Source organism: Lolium perenne, chromosome 1 (genome assembly GCF_019359855.2).
Source record: "Lolium perenne isolate Kyuss_39 chromosome 1, Kyuss_2.0, whole genome shotgun sequence".
NCBI lineage: Eukaryota > Viridiplantae > Streptophyta > Magnoliopsida > Poales > Poaceae > Lolium > Lolium perenne.
The window spans coordinates 139,310,924-139,327,873 of record NC_067244.2 but is presented as its reverse complement, the minus strand read 5'-3'; the positions used below and the strand labels follow the sequence as shown (position 1 = coordinate 139,327,873).

General features: G+C 41.5%; 1 long non-coding RNA gene across 1 annotated transcript; it reads left to right on the top strand.

Moving 5' to 3' along the window:
* Positions 1–10,366: 10,366 nt before the first annotated feature.
* LOC127296848 (uncharacterized) lies at positions 10,367–11,182 on the top strand. The gene is made up of 3 exons (XR_007848757.2): positions 10,367–10,579; positions 10,653–10,727; positions 10,820–11,182. It is a non-coding gene; the product is annotated as an uncharacterized lncRNA (long non-coding RNA).
* Positions 11,183–16,950: the final 5,768 nt, after the last annotated feature.

Sequence of the window (16,950 nt, the reverse complement as noted above, 5' to 3'; positions counted from 1 at the left end):
GGAGATTAAATCTTAAAAGGATAGAATGAGAGGAAATTATTTTCTCCCCAAAGGATTAAATAACAATTAAAATAAATATATAATGAGAGGAAATTATTTTTCTCTTAAATAAGAATGAACCAAGTAATCCACCATGCCATGCATAATGTGATGTTAGTATTACTTGAGTGAACTCTTTGGTGTGTTCTAGCTTAGCATGTAAGCTTGGTTTGGTATTTATACCTCGTATTCGTATATAGACGCTAGTAACGAGGAGTATCAAGAGGAGGAAGCCTACTCCCCGGAAGAAGAAGAGAACTTTGATAACTACCCTGCTCAAGGCAAGCTAACCCTTGCTAACCACCATGACGCTAAGCTCTACCAGAGCAAGGCACCATCACCCTTTTATTTTATGTATTTACCTATCCCATGTTTTTACCTTACCTTTATTTTTTGCTCATTTATTTCAAAGTACCTTTTTGATTTATGATTCACTTGGTCTAGAGTAGAACAATATTGAAAGTTAGTTTAGCACAACTCAAAGCTAGATAGCACCCCTCATGAAATAGTTGCTAGTGCTAATCAAATAAAATTAACTACTCTAGATGGGAACATGGTGAAGTGACTTTGAAAGAATGTGAAGTTGAGGTGACATGGTTGACTTGGTAAAATTTAATGAAAACTGATGATTGGATTTGAATGCGATACCCTTCCAATTATACAAGTACCCCCACAATACCTGATTATGGGTAGGGCTTAATTAGAAGCTTGTGTATTTTAGTATGGGTTCCCTCTAAACAAGCATCATAGGGGTTACGCCGAGGCTGCCTCCGTATATGAGAAATGATGTGAACATGAGGTGAATGTACGACCCAAGCCCTGTGCAGTTCCCGGGCTAACAGTTGGTTTTCACCGGGAGGCCAAGCTCATGGGGAGAGGTGCCTATACTAGTATATATAAGTGAAAGGTTAAGGTTGATGATCCGCGTACTGAGTTACGATGATTTGGGGTTATCCTCGACGGATGTAATCAAAAGTTGTGGCACAAGAGTACAACCTCTGCAGAGTGTTAAACCTATTCGAATAGCCGCGTCCACGGTTACAGACGATTGGAAAGGCCATACTGTTCCGTTCTCAGAATTTTGGTCTTAAAAAGGAATGGTGAATTGAAAGGTGATATTGACTTGAATCACCATGATGGGTGGGAATGACACTAATGTTCCCACTTGAGTTAGTCTAGAAAATGATGAGTCTTTACTAAATGTCGTTAAAATAAAACTTGGCTTTATGCAAATAAACCTAGAGCTTAGTACCCCTTATTACACCAAATAAGTAATTCCTTTAGTGTTAATTTGCGAGTACTTTAAAAAGTACTCATGGCTTTGCCCTGGCTATTCAAATGCCAGAATATGAAGAGGAGAAACAGTATCAGGATGACGGACAACAGGACGTCTACGATAACTAGGATTGTCTTCTAACGTCAAGCGTTGCCTGTGGAAATGATAGTCCACTACTACTATGCTTCCGCTACTTATTTGTGATGTTGAACAATCTATTTGTGTAATATGGACCATGTGATCCATTGTTGTAAGACAAGTATGTTTTGTAATAAATGATGACTCTAAACTACTTACTATTATGTCTCGCAAAAACAATCTTCCTGGGATTGCGATGTATGATATAATAGGCATCCGGACTTAAAAATCCGGGTGTTTACACTGACTCAACATAAAGTAAAAGAAAGGCCCTTCGCAGAGGGAAGCATGGATTACTCATGTGCTAGAGCTTTTATTTTGAAAACATGGAAACAATTTTGTCAACGATAGTAATAATTTATATGTGTTATGCATAAAACATCCTATAAGTTGCAAGCCTCATGCATCGAATACCAATAGTGCTCGCACCTTGTCCTAATTAGCTCGGATTTCCATGGATTATCATTGCATTACATATGTTTCAACCAAGTGTCACAAAGGGGTACCTCTATGCCACCTGTAAAAAGGTCCAAGGAGATAGATCGCATTTGATTTCTCGTTTTTGATAAATCTCAACTTGAGGACATCCATACCCGGACAACATAGAAAACAGATAATGGACTCCTCTTTAATGCTTAAGCATTCAACAACAGATAATATTCTCATAAGGGATTAAGGATTAATGTCCAAGCTGAAACTTCCACCATGATACATGGATTTGGTTGGCGGCCCAATGTTCTTCTCTAACAATATGCATACTCAAACCATTTAATCATGACAAATCACCCTTACTTCAGACAAGACGAACATGCATAGCAACTCACATGTTATTCAACAAAAGTGTAACAGTTGATGGCGTCCCCAGAAACATGGTTACCGCTCCACAAGCAACTTATAAGAAATAAGATACATAAGCGACATATTCTTTACCACAATAGTTTTTAAGCTACTTTCCCATGAGCTATATATTGCAAAGACAAAGAATGAAATTTTTTAAAGGTAGCACGCAAGCAATTTACTTTGGAATGGCAGAAATATACCACGTAGTAGGTAGTTATGGTGGACACAAATGGCATAGGTTTTGGCTCAAGGTTTTGGATGCACGAGAAGCATTCCTCTCAGTACAAGGCTTTGGCTAGCAAGGTTGTTTGAATCAAACACAAGTATGAACCAGTACAACAAAACTTACATAAGAACATATTGCAAGCATTATAAGACTCTACACTGTCTTCCTTGTTGTTCAAACACCTTTACCAGAAAATATCTAGACTTTAGAGAGACCAATCATGCAAACTAAATTTCAACAAGCTCTACAGTAATTCTCCACTAATAGGTTCAGACTACATGATGCAAGAGCTTAAACATGATCTATTTGAGAGCTCAAAACAATTACCAAGTATCAAATTATTCAAGATAATATACCAATTACCACATGAAGCATTTTGTGTTTCCAACCAAATAGCAATAAACGAAGCGGTTTTCAACCTTCGCCATGAACAATAAAAGTAAAGCTAAGAACACCAGTGTTCAATATGAAAAAGCGGAGCGTGTCTTTCTCCCACACAAGGAATGCTAGGATCTGTATTTATTCAAACAAAAACAAAAATAAAAGCATACAAACGCTCCAAGTAAAGCACATAAGATCTGACGGAATAAAAATATAGTTTCACTAGAGGTGACCTGATAAGTTGTTGATGAAGAAGGGGATGCCTTAGGCATCCCCAAGCTTAGATGCTTGAGTCTTCTTGAAATATGCAGGGATGAACCACGGGGGCATCCCCAAGCTTAGACTTTTCACTCTTCTTGATCGTATTATATCATCATCCTCTCTTGATCCTTGAAAACTTTCTTCACACCAAACTCAAAACAATCTCATTAGAGGGTTAGTGCATAATCAAAAATTCACATGTTCAGAGAGGACACAATCATTCCCAACACTTCTGGACATTACCCAAGGCTACTGAAAGTTAATGGAGCAAATAAATCCACTCAACACAGTAAAAGAGGCAATGTGAAATAAAAGGCAGAATCTGTCAAAACAGAACAGTCCGTAAAGACGATTTTTTTAGAGGCACTTAACATGCTCAGATGAAGAAGCTCAAACTGAATGAAAGTTGCGTACATGTCTAAGGATCACTCATGAATTTTCGCAGAATTTTTAGATTCTCCTACAGAGAGAACAGCTCAAATTCGTGACAGCTAAAAATCTATTTCTGCGCAGAAATCCAAATCTAGTATCAACTCTCTATCAAAGACTTTACTTGGCACAACAATGCAATAAAGTAAAGATACAAAGGTATTGCTACAGTAGTAACAAGCACCTCGACTCAAATATAAAACAAAAATTGCAGAAATAAAATAATGGGTTGTCTCCCATAAGCGCTTTTGTTTAACGCCTTTCAGCTAGGCGCAAAGGATTTTAATGATGCTCACATGAAAATAGAAAATGAAGCAAAATGAGCATCAAGAAGAAAATTCGAAACACAATTAAGTCTAACCCGCTTCCTATGCATAGGAATCTTGTACATAAATAAATTCATGAAGAACAAAGTGACAAGCATAGGAAGATAAAACACGAGTAACTTCAAAATTTTCAGCATGTAGAGAGGTGTTTTAGTACCATGAAAATTTCTACAACCATATTTTCCTCTCTCATAATAATTTCTAGTAGCATCATGAACAAACTCAACAATATAACTATCACATACAGCATGCTTTTCATGATCTACAAACACATAATTTTTATCAAGCTCAAAAATAGTGGGATCAAAACTTTCAAACGCACTTTTTAAAAATCTATAACATGATGATTGATCATTCTCAAGAGATATGGGACTCCTAGATAAAGTCAAGACCTCTCCAATCCCATTTTCATTAGTAGTACAATTAATATTATCAAGTAACTTAGGACCATCATCTAGAGCTTTATCATAAACATTTGCTAAGCAAAACTCTTTAGTACCATGCATTTCGATACCAAGCACAAACAAAGCATTATCATAAGATTTATCAAAATAGCATGGATTATCATAGATAACAGTAGCATAATTATTCTCACAAGTTTTACTCATAGGGAATATTTCAAGAGAATCCACAGGAACAGAACATTCATTCTCCTTTGGTAATCATGGAGGACAATCAAATAGTGTAAGAGATAAAGAGTTACTCTCATTAGAAGGTTGGCATGGGTAGCTAATCCATTCTTCCTCCTTTTGTTCATCACTCTCCTCCTCTTTTTCATCCAATGAGATTTCAGGTTCATCAATTTCTTCTTTCACAGGTTCCTGCAAATTGTGAGTGCATTCTTGTGCATGAATGAGTCTCTCTTTATAATCAATGATATAAGTATTATTGCTGTAATGTTCTATGCAATAATCAAGGGTAGAAGAGACATAATCTTTAAGGTCCTTACAAGAAATACAAGTTTCATAATTTTTAGCCATGAAGGATTCTATCTCAGAGGCTCCCATAAATAAAACAAATTGTTCTACTTCTTCGAACCCAAGATGAATATAGTTATTCCAATGATAGTTCACAATTAAAACTTCTTCACTAAAGCCACATTGGAATTTAAGATGTTTAGTATCCTGTTTAGAGCAACAGTTTATATCATGGCGTTTAAGCAAGATTTTAGCGACTGTATTCAATTTTTCTACCACGGCACTCATGACTTTACCCTTTCTTGATTCTCTATAATTTATATATAATTCTATAAGCTCCATACAGGTTGTGGGTTCTTCCATAATAATAGTTTATAATTTTTCGTTTTTTCAAATTTTTATGGATTTTCGGGTATATAAGAAAAATAAAACAAGACAAAAACAAACTAGACAAAAGTAAACTAAGCAAAATAAAATAAAAACAGAGAGAGAGGTAGAGTGTACTCCCAGGTGACAGACTAACAAGTACAGGACTAGACATGATAACAAAATAAATTAAATGCAAGTAACTAATTTTTGTGTGTTTTTGATATAAAGAAAGCAAGCAAGACAGAAAATAAAATAAAGCAAGACAATAAACAAAGTAAAGAGATTGGGTGTGAGAGACTCCCCTTGCAGCGTGTCTTGATCTCCCCGGCAACGGCGCCAGAAAAGTAGCTGCTGGCGCGTAGTTGACGTGGGAGTTAGAAATCTCTGTGGTGTAATTTTCTCGTTCGGTCCCCGGCAACGGTGCCAGAAAAGTAGCTGCTGGCGTACGACAGGGATTGCAATGGCGCCAGAAAGTAGCTTCCTTGTGATGGTAAAGCACTCATCCGTTGGGAACCCCAAGAGGAAGGTATGATGAGTACAGCAGCGAGTTTTCCCTCAGTAAGAAACCAAGGTTTATCGAACCAGTAGGAGATGAAGGCCACGTGAAGGTTGTTGGTGAAGGAGTGTAGTGCGGCGCAACACCAGGGATTCCGGCACCAATGTGGAACCTGCACAACACAATCAAGATACTTTGCCCCAACTTAACAGTGAGGTTGTCAATCTCACCGGCTTGTTGTAAACAAAGGATTAAACATATGGTGTGGAGAATAATGTTTGCTTGCAAAGAACAACAGAGAACAATGATTGCAGTAGATTGTATTTCAGATGTAAAAGAATGGACCGGGGTCCACAGTTCACTAGTGGTGTCTCTCCAATAAGATAAATAGCATGTTGGGTGAACAAATTACAGTTAGGCAATTGACAAATAGAGAGGGCATAACAATGCACATACATATCATGATGACTACTATGAGTTTTACTTAGGGCATTACGACAAAGAACATAGACCGCTATCCATCATGCATCTATGCCTAAAAAGTCCACCTTCGGGTTAGCATCTGCACCCCTTCCAGTATTAAGTTGCAAACAACAGACAATTGCATTAAGTACTGTGCGTAATGTAAACAATACAAATATCTTTAGACAAAGCATTGATGTTTTATCCCTAGTGGCAACAACACATCCACAACCTTAGAACTTTCTGTCACTGTCCCAGATTCAATGGAGGCATGAAACCACTATCGAGCATAAATACTCCCTCTTGGAGTTACAACTATCAACTTGGCCAGAACCTCTACTAGCAACGGAGAGCATGCAAGATCATAAACAACACATATATGATAGATCAATAATCAACTTGACATAGTATTCCATATTCATCGGATCCCAACAAACACAACATGTAGCATTACAAATAGATGATCTTGATCATGATAGGCAGCTCACAAGATCTAAACATGATAACACAAGAGGAGAAGACAACCATCTAGCTACTGCTATGGACCCATAGTCCAAGGATGAACTACTCACGCATCAGTCCGGAGGCGGGCATGGTGGTGTAGAGCCCTCCGGTGATGATTCCCCTCTCCGGCAGAGTGCCGGAGGCGATCTCCTGAATCCCCCGAGATGGGATTGATGGCAGCGGCGTCTCAGTATGTTTTCTCGTATCGTGGCTCTCGGTACTAGGGTTTTCGCGACGGAGAGATTAAATAGGTGAAGGGGCAGAGTCGGGGGACACTCGAGGGGCCCACCACATAGGGCGGCGCGGCCAGGGGTGGGGCCGCACCCCCCTAGGTTGTGGCCGCCTCGTCGCCCCTCTTCGTCTCCTCTTCGGACTTCTGGAAGGCTCCGTGGAAAATAAGACCGTGGGCTTTTGTTTCGTCCAATTCCGAGAATATTTCCTGTGTAGGATTTCTGAAACCAAAAATAGCAAAAAACAGGAACTGGCGCTTCGGCATCTTGTTAATAGGTTAGTGCCGGAAAATGCATCAAAATGATATAAAGTGTATATAAAACATGTGAGTATTGTCATAAAACTAGCATGGAACATAAGAAATTATAGATACGTTTGAGACGTATCACCCCCTTCTTCCTCCTTGGGCTGGTGCTTCTCTCACTCTCTCTCTCCTCCATTGTTGAACTAGAGAAGCTTGCTCTATCTCTCAATCCCTCCATGATTCTTGCCCCCATTTGAGGGAAAAGAGAGAGGAGATCTAGATCTACATTTCTACCAATCAAATCCATCTCTTTGTGAGTGGAACTCTCTAGATCTTGATCTTGGTGTTCTTTGTGAATTTCTTTGTTCTTCCTCTCTTATTCCCCCAATAGCTTTTGTAGCTTTGTTGGAATTTGAGAGAGAAGGACTTGAGCATCTTTGTGGTGTTATTGCCATTGCATTTGGTGCATCGGTTTGAATTATCCACGGTGATTCGTGGTGGTGAAAACAAGAAGGTTGTTACTCTTGGGTTCTTGGAACCCTAGACGGATTCTAGGCCTTTGTGGCGATTTTTTGGGAGTCTCCAATTAAGTTGTGGATGTGTGCCCCAATATTTGTGTAAGGCCCGGTTTCCGCCTCGAAGGAAATCCCTTAGTGGAACCGTGACCTAGGCCTTTGTGGCGAGGGTCACCGGAGGATAAGGTGAGGCACCTTCGTGGCGTTCGGTGTGTGTTGTGAGTACCACATCTTGGGGTGAGGCCTTTGTGGCGTTGGTGTGCATCGAGCAACCACACCTCAAGGTGAGCCTCTTGTGGCGTTCGGGAGCACTAAGCCACCGCACCTCTCCAACGGAGATTAGCACTTGCAAGAGTGTGAACTTCGGGATAAATCTTCGTCTCCCGCGTGCCTCGGTTATCTCTATACCCGAGCTTTTTACTTATGCACTTTACCTTGTGATAGCCATTGTGCTTGAAGTTATATATATCTTGCTATCGCATAAGTTTCTTGTGTTGCTTAGACTAAGTTGTTGGTGCACATAGGTGAACCATTGCTTAGAATAAGTTGTTGGTGCACATAGGTGAACCATAGTATATAGGCTTTGGGCTTGACAAAGTAAACGCTAGTTTTATTCCGCATTTGTTAAGCCCATCTCGTAAATTTTTTAAATCGCCTATTCACCCCCCCCCCCTCTAGGCGACATCCGTGTCCTTTCAGGAACATCGACAAGCTGGAGGGGAACAAGAATGCGAAGGAAAGGCTCAGGCTCGAGGGGGGGCTGCATTGTTGAGGGACAAGTTTGATCAAATGATGAAGTCGAAGGAGGTGATAGCGACCAAGACTTTGGAGACCAAGCGTGTCATCATCGAGACGAAGAAGGAGGTGAGCCCTGCAAAGCTTGAAGCCAGCCGAGAGGAAGCAAAGATCAAAGCCAAGTTGGAGGAGATGAGGATCAATGTGAAGAAGGCCAAAGCAATGAAGCAACTATTGGCCGAAGAGAGGGCGATCATGACGATGAACACGAACGTAATGAATGAGGTTCAACTGGAGTGGTGGAAGGAGGCCTCCGCGGAGATCATAGTAAGGCAAAGAGCAGCTCGTCAAGAGGCAACTGCTGCTGCCGATGTGACTCCAGGAGGTGGTGGAGATGGTGCTGACAGCGGGGCAACCTCGGTCTGATGCTGGCGGTGAGAGCTGATGGGGAACTATGAACTGTGTCATTTGATTGTGTCATTTCATGTCTGCACTATGAACTATGCATGAATTGTTTGAGTTTTATCGTGACGTTTTGATTGATCATATGCAAATAAATTTCATAAACCTTTCTTTTACGGGTTCGGATGCCGCTGACGCAGCGCGAGTTCGGTGAACTGAACTCGCCTTTTCAGTTCGCGTTTTTACGGGCTATGCTAGAGATGCTCTAAGCTCAGCTCCTTTTCCGGACTGAACTGGAGCTAGTAAGCTTCCTCGCCGTACTTTTTTTTAAACGTAAAACTCATGGCTCGGCTTTATATATAAAATCATCACAACAACATCCACGGTTACAACACACTCGAAGCTGGTACCCAAAATTCCAATACAACACCAACATCATAACCCAAACATACAAGAATGAAGATAGTCATCCAGGCACCCAAGACAATACAAAGACCAAGACTAGCAATTATGGAGTCGTAGCATCTTGTCCTCCCCTCCTCGTCCTCGCGTGGAGCCGTCTAACCCCGTCCCGCTCCTCGTTTAGAAGTGCTATGTCCATCTGTCTTACCATTACCCTTCAGCTTTGCATATAGATAGACATTTTGTATAGGCCGTGAGTTGGGTTCGAGATCGCCTTCCCTTCCATAGCTAGCTTGTTAGGAATGTTTCAAAGTGTCCAACATAAAGCCGCAAAAGTAAACTAGGCTAGCCTACGCAAGGGGACCGAGAGACCTTGGGAAAGGTTGACAAAGTCTCCAACCCCTGTCAGGTTCTAGTTAGATGAGAGAAGTTTTCTAACTCCTGCCCACATGAAACGAGCAAGGTGGCATCTGAAGAAGATGTGGTTGCAAGCCTTCAGATCTCCACACAGCGCGCAACTACAACTACTGTAACATCTCAAAATTTTACTAATTTTGGAATGTCAAAAAAAAATCCCATGCTTGATGGTTATCTTGATTGAAATTCACAAGGAATTAAAAATTTTATGGTTATGAAAAAGGTATTTACCAAAATAGAGTTTTCATAAAATTTGGTTTTAACTTATTTTAAAGTTTTAAGATTTTGAAACCATAAAGATTTAATTTTATTTTGCAAGTATTGCCCAAGTAGCCATATAGGCCAAAGTGCATAAACCATTTTTTTTGTTTAGTTGGCATGAAAATATTATTTGATGTAGTAAAAGTTTATTTTAAGTTTTACAAATTTCTCAAATTTTGTTTGTATCAATTTTAAGACCCAAAACAAAAGTAAGAAATCAGGAAAAAAACTAAAGAAAATGAAGAGAATAAAAAAAAACGAGTTAAACCAACATGGGCCGCTCCAGCTTGACCCATCTACACCGAACGAGCTGGTTGTCTTCTTCATCGTTCGTTCACGCATACAGAAGAAGAGGTCGAGGGACAGTCAATCTTTGATTCTTTCCTTCCTTTCTCTACTCAATTTTAGCCACCGATTGCTCTCGACTTAAATACGAAATTACTCCTCATTTAACAGAGGTTTCATTTAGAAAAAATATTTTCTATATAAGTTTCTCAATCCCTAAAATCAAGGTCGGGAATCGAATGCCACGCGTCGGCATTCAATTCCCGATCTCTCTCCCCAGGCCATATATAATCGATCTGATAGCGTCATCTTGTGCCCCTTGTTCTTATATTTCACTTTTCTTCACGAAGTTTCATCAAAGGAGGTTTGAATATCCCGTGCTATCGACGTCTTGTTTCATATTTTGCCAAGTTCATCGGACTGGTACGTGGTGCACGTTAAGTTGCCATTTGATTCCTTTCACCATAGAGTTTCTCTTGACAAGGCCTACCTCCAGGACATGATGCTGTATCGTTTCGTCACCGGAGTCCGCACGGCCACCGCCGATTTGTGGTTGATTCCGACGAACCCCGTGAGTTAGCGCCCCCCATTTCTAGTCCATTCTCTCTGCCTCGTCCCGGGGAATCTTCTGAATATTTTCTCCATCTGTATCTCACATTGCAGCAACCTCCGTGAAGATATGCGACGCTGGTCATTGCTCTCTTCGCGTCTGGCCGCTTTTCTGTGAAGAGACCGAGGACACCGATCTCACCAGCGAGCTCTCCGCGACGAGGAGGTTCGTGTAGACATCTTCCCCAAGCCTGGAGACACCCGGAGTGACTCCACGGACCAAGCCCGACCGCGGCCACCGTGTCCTTCGTCGACATCGACCACTGCCACTGTAAGCCACCACGTTAGGTTTAGATTAGATTTTAGCAGATCCGTCGTACACCATTTGATCTAAATCTAAGGGTGCCCATTAGGCCACGTAACTGAACCATCCGAACTCGTGTGTAACCGATCGATCAGATCGTGGTTTGTACTAGTTCACGGCATAACTTTGAAATTCCATATCTTTAAATTTAGTACACGGTTTTACATGAAATTTACTGTGTAGATAGATCAAGTTATTCTCTACAACTTTCATGTAGAATGTTTTTCCAACCCAATAACTTTTTCCGGTGACTTTTCAGACGTTATAGAAAAATCGAACCAAAAAATATTTAATCTTGTAAATCATAGAAAAATTAATACACGCACAAATTTACCAAATAAGATATCACTGGATTCATAAAAATGATTAGATCACAATGGTGAAATAAGATTTGAACTTCCAGAAAGTTTAAAATATTCAAATTTGAATATGTAAACGTGAGCATTTTTACCTAATCCAAATTCTATAAACGCAAATCAAGTGATTTCAATCACATTGATGTCCTCTTTCCAGTAGTATCACTTCCTAAATTATTTTGAACATGTTTAGAAGTATTCAAATTCAAATGTGTGAATTTGAGTATTTTCAGTATAGAATTCCATAATTAATGTGTGCATAATTCCTTTTGAAAAATCATCCTTATGAAAATATATATCTACCAAAACCATGGTGAATTTTTCACCAAGTCCTAATAACTATCTAACTATACCTCTGACTTAGTGAAAATTCTCCGCTCTATTTATGCCTAAGAGAAAAAAAACTATCAACTTTGTGTTACCCAAAATATTCTAAGTAGTTGACTCTCATTACCATCCGCCAAGACCATGAAGGAGAAGTTTGAAGAAAAGAGCAAGTATGGAGAAAGGAAAAGTCAGAAGAGAAGGCCAGTTTGAAGAGAAGACAAAAAGAATCAAGATGCTCGAGTAGAAGGGGCTGAAGAATGAGATGACGAGAGTGATGAACCCATTACTTAGAATTTATCTTTATAACTTCTCAACTCAATCCTGAGAATTGACTTGAGCTATTTTTCGAAGAGTTTGACACCCTCTAACATTTTAGAAAACCTCATTTGGGACTTAGCCATTCCAAATGCTAGCTTGTGTGGAATACAACTCCCTTTCTATCTCTATTTATTTCTAAGTTATTGACTTAACCATTCTCCCTATCTAGCCATGTCAAGCCAACCTCATGCCACAACCTTATTGTCCATTTATTCACTAAGACACATGAAGACAAAGCTAAAACAAATAAACAACCCCTTGTTTGCCTTACTTGATTTTGCTTTTGTTGGAATGTGTGTTTATGTTGTGTTATTTTATATCTTATAGTTTTGCGGAGAGCTACGATTATTGTAGAGATAAATAGAACAATATTCAACTACTATCAAGGCAAGTGTCACTATCATTCGTCCTACTTTTCTATGCATGTAGAGTTTTCTATGTAGAAATTGCATGTGTTGGATGTTTTCAAGTTAAGCATATAAGCTATGCTATGATGATCCTATTATTAGTATTATGATCCCCCCTTAGTATCCTTAAGTTGCAATCATAAGTAGATTGGCTTTGCCATTCTGATAGATGCACGTATGGGATCTCACGACATGTTTAGACTAGGTGAAAAAGCTATGATTTTTTTGCTGAGGAAAACAACTTGACGAATGAAATACCTCGGCGGATTGGTACGAGAGAAACGTCTGCATGGTGAACAAGGGTGGGGGCCGCCGCCCAGGAACAAAAGAGATTGGATGAGTTTTTTTTGTTTAGTAGCTTCTTGTACAACTGCATGTCATATGGGCTCTGTCTTGACTAATTAGGTTGTAGGAACCGTCCCGACGTGACCAACAGATGTAGTTGTATTGGTTGGTATGGGTCCGTCCAGATGGCTCGGGTTCCTACTTCTGGAAGTAGTCTCGTTTTAGTCTTCTCCCGGCCATTTGAGTAAAATGAGCATCATGAAAAAATGGGTTGACTGAATCGTGTGGGTAAAGTGTACAAACCTCTGCAGAATGAAAAATGTAAGTACTTGCCGTGTCGCTGATTACGAATAGCTTGAGCAACTAGACCAGAAGCTACTGGAAGATCTCATCCAAATTTCTTGATGGGTAAACCATGGTAGAAATGTTTAAAGCTGAATTCTGGTGTCTATCCCTAGTGAGCCAGCCTGATAAGAACTTGGGTTCATGCTCTTAGACATTACTTCAAAGTCAAATGTTGTTTACAAAGTATAGGGAAAAGTTATTTCTTTCTGCAAATAAGCCTAAACTCCACTAGCCAAATATGCATGTAATTGTTAGGTTCCACTTGAGTCCACATATTGACGACATCTTGCCAATACAATTGAAATGTATTGACCCTTTGGGCTGTAACGTTTTATGTTGCAGGTTATGACTATGAGTAAGGTTCGAATAGGTTTACGAGTCTATCCTCAACATGCCCATCTGTGGCACATGAAGATGAAGGACTCCATGCTATCTAAGTTCTTTTTGTTGTAAACTCTGATGTTATGCTATCCTTGTGCTATGCAATTTGTGCTATGCAATTTGTAAAGTTTATTATGTAACTCTGGATCATGCAGATGTAATAAAGACATTTGTTTCTTGATATCAAATCTTAAATTGTCTGATTGATCCAGAGACTAGCACAGATAAGCACATGGATTGGCACCCTATCGGGTGAGGTCACTACAACTACCATCAGTGGGGCTATTCCTCTTAGCAACAAGCTCCGACGATGGAAGTCTCCCCCGGATCAGCTGCCGAAGAAAGACTCTGATCTTAGGGGGAACCCTAGTGCGCCAAATCTCGTTGAAGTAGGTGATCGTCGCTCCATGTGATAGTCTAAGATACATGGAATGAGCAGAGTACACATCCGATGGCTCCAAAGCCCAAGAAACCTGATCCTCCTCCACCTACGCCTGATGTAGATCAAAGGTCCTACATAGGTTGTCCTACTTCACTGTCTCCTCCACCCTGAAGGTCCTCCTTAATCTGATGCGCCAACCCTCGGCAGACCTCACCCCAACCACCGTGGCGAATTGATTGTCACAACAAGCAAAAAAAATCGGGAAGAGATGGTGTAGGGGGGGCCTCCCCGTCCACCAGTCTAACCAGAAATAAGTCCTCCCGTAACGGACACGATGGCGTGCTCCCAGCTTGAAGTGCCATTTCAATTTCTGGATGGAGTTCCAGAATTGGGAGCCCTTTGTCGGGACTAGGGGAGAAGAGGTCATGATTGCCCATATATTTTGTTCTAAGTAGGTCTGCCCGTAGACCCTCCTCGTTATGGTACAACTTCCAGATTCATTTGAGTATAAGGGCAATATTCATAGATTGGTGTTGAGGATACCAAGTCCCCAAACTCCCGCGGCCTACACACCATGGCCCAGTCCACCATGTGGTATCTACGTTTATTTCCCGGCCACCCCTTCCCAAAATAAGCGGGATCTTGACATATTCATCGCCCTATGTGTAGAGTCATAGAGGAGGTAGAGACCCATGGCGAACATCGGCATACTTGAGAGGCACGAGTTCGTCAGTTCCAAGCTCTCGGCCGAAGCCAAGAAAAGCCCCTGCCATGGGTCCACCCTATGTCCTACCTTCTTAGTAAGGAACATCCAGTCCGCCACCGATAGCCATTTGTCACACACAAGCAAACCCAGGTAATGTAACATGTAAGCACCCAACCTACAGTTAAAGTCGGCCGTGATCTTGTGTTGTTCCTCCTCTGTAACCCCTGTCAAAAGCGCTTCACTCTTCGTGAAGTTAATCTTCAGGCCAGACATATTATCGAAGCATAGCAAGATTACTTTAAGGTTCGCAAATCCCAATTGTGTGGGTTCTATCATGATCATGGTGTCATCCACATATTGGAGATGGGTGACTCCTCCCGGGATGAGATGGGGCACCACGCCCTGTATGTGTCCCGCCTCAATATCATGCGCTAAAATCACAGCTAGTGAGTCAGCCATGAAGTCAACTAAAATAGGGGAAAGTGGGTCCCCTTGACACACTCCCCTAGCATTTTCTAAGTATGGGCCAATCTCACTGTTAACATTCATCGCTGTTGTAAGGGTACATTGCCCCTATATGTGGTTTTGGCAATTAATGACAACCCCTATGGACTAATGTTTTCATTGAGTTTATATGAAGGAATATTCCATAGGTACTACTTGCTCTCCATGTGTTGGATTCAATTATGGATGCCATGAAGATAAAGATATACCTTGTGTATTGGCATCAAGATCATCGATTTGAAGATACATATGTGATATGATCAAGAAGAAGAAATGAAGATGGGTTCTTATGTGGAACCCAATATTAGCCATGCTCTATCTTATGTGAGTATGAGAAGATACAAGGTTGAGTTGGACAAGTTCAAGATGAGCATCTTGAGTGGATAACATGCTTGAAGCTTGTCGTCCATTTGGTGATAATGGACATGTGAAGATGTGCATCAATGGAGCTTTCCCATCATAGTGCATGGGGGAGCATTTGTGAGTCTGCACTAAGCAACATTGATCAAGTGTCGCATTCCGGCTTGTGTAGACCTTGAAATGTTATCATCAAGATCAAGCGGGATGCGCAAGGCAAAGGTATGGCCTTGCTAGGTTTTCCTTTTACCGGTCTCAAGGTGGATGTTGGGAGACCGGATTATAGGATAGATAGCCGCACTATTAAGAGGGGCTTTCGGTTGAGTAACTTGATCACATCGTCTTAGGGAGCTCAATCCTTTGCATACTTTTCATATTCTTATTGCGTCTTGGTATTTCTCGGTGTGAGGTTCTTGAGCTTGTTGCTAGCTTTACAACAAGCCCAAGTTCATCGACGGAGTTAGCATGCATCTTCTAGTGCGTTTTCGAGGTTGGGTGATTTTACCGGTTATTCATGATATAAGGTTCCACCTTTTATATTCATGATAAAATCCCCTCCTACAAATTCTTGTGTTTTCACTTTCCATAGGATAGCATTTGTTCTTATCTCTGAAACAAAATTGGTTTCATTCGAATCGGAGTTCGGGAGCATTTGTTATTTAATAAAAAGTAAAAGAAGTAAAAGAAAAGAAAAAGGAAAAGAAAAAGGGGAGGGGCTAGCCGGCCGACCGGACCGGCCACCGGCCCACCCGGTCTGCGCCGGACCTGGCGCTGGTGCCATCCGGGCCGAGGCCAGTGGCCTTTTGGCCCGTGACCGGCCTCGGGCCCGGTCCGCCTCCGGCCTGCCGGCGCCCCCTCCGGCCCGACCGGGCGCCTCACTGGGCCGCCTCAGCCTCGCGCGGCCCACGCGGCATGCGCTGCCACGTGCCCGCGCGCCCCGGGCCTTATCAGCCGCACAGCGGCTGCCGCCGCCCCGCCCGGCCAATGGGCCGGCCCGATCGGGCGCCCAGCTGGGCTGGTCAGCGCCATTTCCGGTCGGCCGGCCTGGCAGCCGGCTGGGGCACTTTTTGGGCCGTTTTCCTGCGTTTTTTTACACATCTTTTTCCCAAACGGTTATTTTTCTCCTTGGACTATAAATAGCCCTTCTTCCACCTTGAGCAACTTAGTTCTTCCCCTTCTTCACCTCCATTGTTGCTATTTGAAGAACTTGCTCCCCCCCTTGATTCCTCCTATGATTCTTGCCCATTCTTGAGGATTTGAGAGAGGAGATCTAGATCTACAATCCCCACCAATCAATTTCTCCTCTAAGTGAGGGGAACCCTTTGGATCTAGATCTTTGAGTCTTTGGTTGACTTTCCCCATTGTTCTTCCTCTCCAATCTCATCCTAGCATTTGTTGTTTGGGTGGGATTTGAGTGTGAAGGACTTGAACACCTCTAGTGTTCTTGTTTTGCATCATTGCATAGTGTTGAGCTCTCCACCACGATTAGTTCGAGTGAGAGACCGTGAGCTTG